Source organism: Gasterosteus aculeatus, chromosome X (assembly GCF_964276395.1).
Source record: "Gasterosteus aculeatus chromosome X, fGasAcu3.hap1.1, whole genome shotgun sequence".
Classification (NCBI taxonomy): domain Eukaryota; kingdom Metazoa; phylum Chordata; class Actinopteri; order Perciformes; family Gasterosteidae; genus Gasterosteus; species Gasterosteus aculeatus.
Window position 1 is genome coordinate 3,844,226 of NC_135698.1, and position 8,710 is coordinate 3,852,935.

Sequence of the window (8,710 nt, forward strand, 5' to 3'; positions counted from 1 at the left end):
TCTGATATTTAATAGTTGTTTAATAGCAAGTGTGACTTTCTCATATCATACTGGTATTTCTCATTCTAGTTTGACTATACATTAAATGGGAAATAAACAAAAGAACAAAATATGCAAAGAAGTTGAGCAACCATAAAAGTATTTAACTACACTCAGGCCATTAGATAAATTAAATATAACTCAACAGACAAAGCAAACTCAAAATTGACAAAAAACAAAAACAAATAATCACTGAGAGGAACATACGGCTGCTCAGATTAGACCTGCTGTCTTTGCCATCTTTGACCCCGGATGTTATGTCCCGGGCCCTATCTTTGGTGCTTCGCCTCAATGGCGCCATGCACTTGTTCATTGAAACGCCGCCAACGGGAGCCGCCTGGATGAAGTTCAATACTCAAAACCTTTTGCTCTGTCAAACCATGGTCAAATTTCTAATTGTCATCATCCTGCACTGCAGACCATTCTCGTCACCTTTAATTCATTTTGTTGAGATATGTAATTAATGGCAAGGCCCCCCCGGCTGTTTTGGCGAAAGGCGAGTTCTGGAAAGCACAACAATCCCGGTGAAATGAAGTACTCATTGATCCGTTGAGTTGCACAGTTTGCAAATGAGAAAAGGAATCCCCAACGCCCCTTTGATCTCATTTTTCATTTGTTGTAATTTGATGGACCAAGGTATCCGTGTTTTTTATTTGCGTTGGGGAAATGATGAACCACAGAAATGGAGATGAGGACCCTGCAGAGCATTTACAATTCACCCCCTTATGTTGTATCCAAAACAATAAAAAGTTCCCTGACTTGTGGAAATGGGTCTTTATTTTAAAAATGTAACCGCTGTGAGTACACATCTATAAATGATCTCAGGAAACACGGTGACTTTCCTGCAGTCCGTGTGATTTGAATGTAAACAAACATTGACTTAGTTTACATAAGCCCTCGTTCATTGCTGGCTTTACACAAAACTTTGTTTTGCATGTTGTTTTGTTGCGGCTTCTTGTTGCTCATTGTGCCACTGCTGGGAGCGTGCACACTATGATTGTGCCTCCTTGGTACCACTACAGAAACTCATTAAGAGTCCTGCTTACCGCTGAGAACTTTGTCTTTCATTCTTTTGAAGCTTTAAACACTCTTTGAAATCCTACTTACCGTAAGTCTGCTGCAATGAACATTTCATATTTATTTCAGCCGGATGAATTTCACGTTACTGCAACTCAACGCTCCTTGGCAGCAGAATACAGTGTGTTGTTGTGGACGCCAGTTTTTTGAAAGTCATTTTAATCTCCCTGCGAGGCTCCGTTTTGATCCAGATTCAGTCTTTCAAAGCCGGACTTTGCTGCGTGTCCTTGACTCGTCCGCGAGTCTCTCCTCTGTTTCGCCCGAAACTCCCGGAGGAGCAGAAGCGTCTGCTAGAATTGTTTAGCGCCATGTACGGTAGTCCGTGCACGTCCATGCCACAACACCTTTAGGTCATTGCCTTAATTAAAGCATTCAATTATCTTAACTTGAGGGCGGCACGGTGGCGTGGTGGTTAGCACTGTTGCCTCACAGCAAGAAGGTCCTGGGTTCGATTCTGCCCAGTGGCCTTTCTGTGTGGAGTCTGCATGTTCTCCCCGTGTCTGCGTGGGTTCTCTCCGGGTTCTCCGGCTTCCTCCCACAGTCCAAAGACATGCTTTGGGGATCAGGTTAATTGGTGACTCTAAATTGCCCGTAGTTGTGTGAGTGTGAATGGTTGTGTGTCTCTGTGTTGCCCTGCGATTGGCTGGCGACCAATCCAGGATGTACCCTGTCTATCGCCCGAAGTTGGCTGGGATGGACTCCAGCCCCCCCGCGACCCTGTGTGCAGGATAAGCGGTTTGACAATGGATGGATGGATGGATGGATGGATGGAATTATCTTAACTTGCTATGTTTTATATTTGAGTTTTGTTTTTGTTCGATTTTTCGGTTCACTATTTAAAACCCTTTTCCGTTTCTGCCGACTGCTTGATGACGCGTGTTGTTCAGTCGAGATAGATATTACTGCTGAGGGCCAAAGGTTTTTGCTTCTGACTTCTCACCCCCCTTGCTAATGAGTTTTTCTGTTTGCGGTTGAGCGATGTACACACTGGAAAATGAATGATGATGTGAAGACCGTTTCAATAAGATCTTCATGAAACAATGTCATCGGGGATCCGTTAACCTGGAGCCTGGCTAGCTTTCTACGCTGCGGTCAAGCATGTCTGTATCGTCGTCGAATTATGACTCTGATGGACAAACAAACTCAACATCTTGAGGCTTTTTGAAAACATTTGAGAAAGTTGTAAATGAGACATTTCAGCATTGCGTGTCAGGGTCACTGCAGTTCTCCCTGCACACTTCTGTTGCTTGGATACGCAAATTGTAACACTTCAAGATGTTCAGTCCAGCACAGTAGTTTTTTTCCCCATCATTTCTTCAATCAACCTCACAATGGATTTGGCTCGGGGATGGTCGTCTCCCCATTGGAAGATGGGCAGTTGGATCCCGTTTGGAGCCAGGCGGTGTGTGAATGGACGGGTGAATGAGGAGCTTTAGAAATGCAGGTCCATTCACCACAACTAATGAGGTCAGAGCACCTTGGTGGCTGGTGTGGATAATTGAAGGAAAGCGCTGATTAAAAATGTAATGGAAATTTAAAATGTTATGAAAATGAATTGACCTATTGATCAGCCCAGTGGATCAGCCAATGGCTGCAAGTATTGGCGAGGAGGGGGCTTTAGTGAGACTGACCATGCTTAATGCGGCTCAGGGTACAAGCGGACTAGCGCAGCAAAGAGGCGGAGAGGGATGGAGAGAGGAAGAAGTGCAACATCAAATATATATATATATATATATATATATATATCCCCAAAGGGGAACCACCGTGCTATACGGTAAATGATGTCAATCTAATAAATGTGGATTTTGCTCTCAGACTCTCCTCGTTTCTCTTTGGGGTTTCTTCTTCACCTTCTACTCCTTCCCCCATTTCTCCAGGGAGACCTCGGCGCTCCCACAGACGGGCCGCTCACTCGTTACGAGGCCGACCTCACAGCGATTCGCTGCCTCCCGCTGCTGTCCAGAGGGCAGAAGCCAGGCCACGGGGGAACGACCGGCTGGCCCTTTCACACAGCTGCAACCAGTGGTGTGTGTTCATATGTGTCTGTGTCTCCCGTGTCTCTGCGTGTCCCTCTTGACTAGTATCTCTTATCAGCTACTGGTGCACACCCCACCCACGGGCTTTCAGCTTGGTTTCCCTCCTCTACAGACTGCAACGGCTGAGGATAATAACTTCTAATGTTGTGTCTCAACAATCTGATAGTTTAATTAATGCAAAAGGGGTTGTTCCTCTCGGAGCAGGTTGGCTGTTTTGAAAAAGAGGCCACGAAAGAGGACACGAATGGCTTCATGCCGTGCCAGGAGATTCCTATTTGTTGCAAAGAGTTATGTTTTGGATTTGCTGTTTAAAGGTAAATCCAGTCCGACTCACCAGTTGCGGGTCAGTGGGCTGGGCTTTTTTTTGCCTCTGGACATCCAGGTAGCCTGACATGTTTCGACACCCCGCACGCCCTATTTTCTTTTTTTGGCAGTGTCTCCTCTACTCAAGTCATCCAGGTTCCCTTGGCAGAGGGAGAGGGGGGAGAGAGGGGAGAGAGGGGAGAGTGTGCAGTCTGTAGGCCAGTCCCAACACAAACTTTGAGAGGAGATCTGAGGGAAATGCAACAGTGTACTCGTGCATAAACCCATCCACATGCGCACACACACACACACACACAGGCATACAACAACAGTTGTGTTACCAACAGTTGTGTTTTTGTTTCCAGTTGAGGTGTATAGAATAAAGTCAACTTCCACATTGTTTACCACACAGAAATAAATAACATTGAACTTCCATTAAACTTCCCCTTTACACTATGAAGCTCCCACTAACATGGATTATGAATGGTTTCAAAACCAATCAATTTGTCTTTCTCTGTGAGAGAATATGCATGCACAGTGTGTGCATGCCTGCCTGCTCCATACCCTAGAATCACCCATCATACTGCTTCTTATCTTTCTGGCGCTCAGGAGGGTGAAATATGGCCCCGCTGCCCAGGACTGCTCCACATTGTCTTCCAGCCAGAGGAGGCTTATGGCACTAACAACCCATCTATTATGATAACACTGATCAGTGCCTAGCTGGAAAACACATTATACAGCACAGTGTTGCGTGTACCCTTCGGATACAGCTTGTGCGCCAGCTACTGAGCCTTTAGGGAAGTGCAGACCTGCACTGTGCTTGTGTTGTAACCCATTGACTTGTGCGACATCGCACTTGCTTTGTCTTAACTTAGTCCCAGTTACTTTTGTAAATTATACTAATGACTAAAAATACAGTCTGGGAAGAGGAGTTGAGATTCTCGGGCGAAGATCAGACAATTTAACTGACCATCTATACATTAATAACATTACCGAACCTGTGAAAGCAGAACAGGGAGTCTGGTATCTACGGACATGCTGGTATATTTAGTATTTCTAATAAAGTGAAATTCAATTTCAATATTGGTTATCGTTTCAATGTTAAAATGAAGATACATTTAGTGCATGTTGGTTTGTGTACGAGATGTATGCATCTCGACCCAGCGGTAGTAAAAGGTTGTTAGGAAATTTGCATGTGGCCGCCACGTGTGTATTCTGAGCCGGAGGATCGATTTACATTCATTTCCATGTGTCCTGAGGCAGTTGAGGACCTCATTAGCCTAGGTAAATGACCACCGCACCCTAATTCCCCAATTTGCAAGGAGCTTCAGAAGCTCAGTTAGCAGAACTTTCCCATTCTCCTGAATAAAATCCCAATATATGTTTTGGGGATTTCTCTGTCTTCAACTTTGTTGTAAGTGGACATGCAGAACGGGGTGGTCACCAGGAGGAGATTAGGCCATATGGCCGTGTAGTAAGAAAGGTCAAGCCAAAGTGAGCTGTTGTTTCCCTTTCAGGAAATTTTCCATCATGGAACGCTAGTAATGTAATGGTCAACAAAAAGCATGTACTATAATATTTGGAAAAATGGAAGTATCTATAATACAGCCTTTGACTATATCTTATTTCAGTAGTGGCCAATAACTATGAATAATCTGCTGAATTTACATTTGGTGTTCATGTTCGGTCTGCTGTTTATAATAGGGCAATACAAACACTACACAAAAACAACTCACAATCATGTCTCTTTTTATTGCTGTAATAAAGTCTGCAAGTCTTTCCTGCAAACATTTAAATTAGGCTCACAGAGTACTGTTATCTTTCCATTAAAGCCGACTGCAGTGGCATCTCAAAGAAATTTGTGATTTGATTATTTCACATTAATGCATGTTTATAACTAGATTATTGACGGTGGGGCTTTTACAAAAGAAAACGTGACTCAAGTGTTGAATCAGTGAATTCTCCTTTTTGTCCAGTTGCAGGTTTACAGCCGGCTGATGGATGCCTCAGTCTGTCAAGCTCTGACTCCACGTTCAGCCGCTATTTCTCCTTCAGTCCCGTGGAAGGTTTTATGCCCCCTGGGGTCTTCCAGAATTTTGAATTCACCTTCAGCTGTCCCATTTTAGGACCTTTCTCCGAGGACTTGCTGCCAACTGTCACAGGACGGCCGAAACCACTTACCTTGGTGAATTCAGCGAGAGGAGCGATTGTGACAGGACAATCATACGTATCCAAGCAAACATAAAAAGTTGAAAGTGATGGTTGTTCCGTGGCTCATGTTTAGTCTGTTTTTTTTTTCAGTGGTTGTCTCATTGCTCCCACCTTCCACTTTGATTTGTCAGAGCTCAATTTTGGAGATATAGGCTTTGGTGGGTTGTTCATTTCTTCATTTACGTGTGCATATATTAACCCACAGAATCGGAGCATTCAGGGAAAAAGTCCTCCCCTTCGGCCTCCTCTTTATGTTCCCTTTTTTTCCCCATCTGTCTCCGGGGGGCAGGTTTCCCACTGACAGTATCATTTAAGAGAAGTTGCTCTGCGGGTCCTTGGACACGGGTCTCCCAGTGTTACTAGTGCCAGACAGAAATCCAACGGGACCAGGAACATTAGCAGAGGCAGTGTTGCCTTAATGAAAGGCCTGGGTTCACTGTGTCATCTCCTTCCTTGTGATTGTGTGCCGTCTCTAGTTGTTCCCCACCAGTGTCCACTCACCTGCACGTCCCCAGTATACTTAAACCATATGTTCCTTGTCTCGTTGTTGGTTTGTCTGTGAGCCTCAGTGTACACTGTGATATCCACCGCTATTCTGTGTGATTCTCTGTGTTACCAGCGTTGTTTATTGGAGGTGGTTGGGTCATATAAGAGGAAATTAAAAGAATGAGAGTATTAATTAATTTATAAATTGTTGTTATAATTAATTAGTCATAATAATCGAGTGACTGTCCTGTCGAAATGGCTGAAAAGAACATTTAAATGTCCATTCATGCATCACAAAAATTCCCTCTTTTCATGGTTTATAAATGAGGATCGCAATGTCTAGAATTTTTTTTAAATGGGTCCCAAGAAAAAAAAAGAAAAACACTAGCAGTGGTTCTCAAATGGGGGTACGTTTACCCCTGGGGGTCTGTGACGGCACTGCAAGGGGTAATTGAGATTTATTTTTTAAATTTAAAATTAGCATCCATTTTCTTCAATATATTATTCAATATCAATAAAAAGTCTAAGTCTCCTCCATACCAGGATGCTCTGACCCAACCTGGCTCACGCCCCCCTGTCATCACCTGTCAATCACTGCTGCCTTGAAAGCTCAAACAAAAGGAGTCGTAGTTGAAACGTGCGACTGAAAACACGGCAACGAGATGCAACCCACCCAAAGCTTCAGTGTCAACAGTTTGAGAAATCAGACTCACTGGTGGCACAACGCTGTGTATTACATCTTTTTTTCCAATGAATAATGCTATGCACTGCTTAGGAGGTACTCTGATGAAAGAAATATTTTATAGGGGGTACGTTACTAAAAAAAGGTTGTGAACCACTTGTCAATAAGCAATTAAGAATGTTAGGGAAGGTCTTGGGTTTGAGTTACATAGCATAAATGTAAATTGTTCCATATGGTATCATAAGTTGGTGCCTTATGGCTCATTCAGGCCCAAAACAGATTTTTGGGCCACTTTTCTAGTACATTTTTTTAGTCCTGTCATAACACTGTTTGTTCTCATAAAAAACAAATAAATGAGAATCTATAACTTACTAGAATAATAATCTTAATCAAGTAAAATGGAATATCTTCTCCTCTTCCAAAACCAGTGAGTCATGCGATCAAACAGCAGAGGTTCAAATTGCCTTTTCCAAACTCCTGACATCCTTTCTCTTGAAGTAAGGTGACTTTCTTGTGTGGCGGTAACCTCTGCGGTGTTCCTGGCTCTTGCGATGCCTTGACAAGCTGTGAATGTGGCTTGATGACTCTCTATACAAGTGTGGACAAGTCAGTAGAGAGGATGTGTTAGATATAAAGAACCTCGTTTGCATAATACTACGTTGCAACGTCCCCGCCACAATCGCTCAGGACGACGGTAAACTGATTTACTCACAGCGATCTCTCCGTAACTGTAAATGTATCAACGAGTTCTAATTGATGGGGTGCAAACTGTGACATAGTGAAGGGAGAATATATGACTTCCAGTTGATTTATATCTACAATAGATCTTGAGTTGGTATGGTTGCATTAAATAAAAGTGATGTCCTCTTCTCACAAATACGAGGAGAGTCCGTAACTGCTTTTTAGCAATTTCTCAGAGGAAGAAGAGAGTTCAGGTCGAAGGAGCTTCCTGCTGTGTTTGGTAGCGTCCAGCCACCCCTTCTTCTGTGGACGTTTGTGTGCTTTGAAGTGTGAATAACTATCACTGTACTACGTGGCTGTAAATGAATTGCCTAGTTAACTAGTTCCCTAATTCCGCCTGTGTTTGGTTCCGTTCTGTTCTAGTAGCTGGTCTTGGCATGTATCGGATCGGAACCATGTTCACAGCCAAACGCTGGACTTTACCAAAGCCCTACAGCTCTCAAACTAGAATCCTCCCAGTGTTTAGCAGTGGCTTTAGCTTTACCCGTCAAGCCTTCTGTCTGTCTCCCCCTGCTCTCGGGACTAATTGTCCGTTTAATTTGTCACTAACGAGTTAACAGGCTCGATACTCTTGAAATAATTAGTTATCAATTCCATTTTAGCACTATCCCAGGAGGATAAGGTATTTACCTAATAGATGGGCTTGATTGGGGAAGCTGATTTAACAATAATCAAATCGGATTGCCTTGTTATTTCTGGTGTTTGTAGCTTTCTATGTACAAAATAGTCATTTCTACACTGAGTAGGATTTGGTGGAATCTAGCGGTATAATCGAACAATGAAGCCAACTGAATTTTTCCTCCATTCATTCCTTACTTTACAAGACTACAGTATCAGGATCCACTGAGCGCAAAACTGCAGCATTTCCTTCACTCACAAGCCATCCTTATCGTGGAACACGATGAAAGCGTTTTAGACTCAGAGGTTCCACGGTTTTGCACTATGCAACCCTGTGTTTGGGCTACAGCCAAGGAAATGCAGCAGAGAGACGCCAAAGTTGCTGCTATATGGACTGTGCAAAAGGAAATGGTCGCAATGCAACCTGGTCCATGTATACTCTGCGGCACGAGCCAGAGAAATACTCTCTCCGTTAATATAGGTATACAGAATGAACATACACACACACAGTCTTTTC